Raw genomic sequence first — 460 nt, 5'->3', positions numbered from 1 at the left:
GGTACGTTCATCACTGCTCATCAGTGAGCGAAACTCAGTCCTGAAACAAGTCACCGCTCATGCCAGCAGTCCCTTTCATCTTTTAATTAGTCCAGACAAATGGATAATTTCTTCCTCTGGAAACACACTGTGTAGTCAGGTGTGTTAAGTATAGAATTTGATTTTGATTCTGATTTGTTAAACGTTAAAATGTGAGTTTTGGTGAACCTGAAGACGAGTATTGTCGGTACGTTTTTCCCCTCTGAGCACACACAGGAAAGTGTCTTCTTTGACAAACCAGCAGGAAACTCAGTCTGATCTGTAAAGAGGTCGGCAGCGAGGCGTTTAACCTCAGATCTCTTCAAAAGGCAAATTTTCACCTTTGTAAATGGAATGCATGTATGTAGGGTCCAATCAGAGCACATTCAACCATTTACACACAATCATACAGCTCTTCTCTAACACACACACACACACACAC

This window comes from Seriola lalandi, unplaced genomic scaffold, assembly GCF_002814215.2.
Source record: "Seriola lalandi dorsalis isolate HSWRI2012SDOR001 ecotype SW California unplaced genomic scaffold, Sedor1 jcf7180002054220, whole genome shotgun sequence".
In the NCBI taxonomy this organism is placed as follows: domain Eukaryota; kingdom Metazoa; phylum Chordata; class Actinopteri; order Carangiformes; family Carangidae; genus Seriola; species Seriola lalandi.
This window is presented reverse-complemented; position numbering follows the sequence as displayed.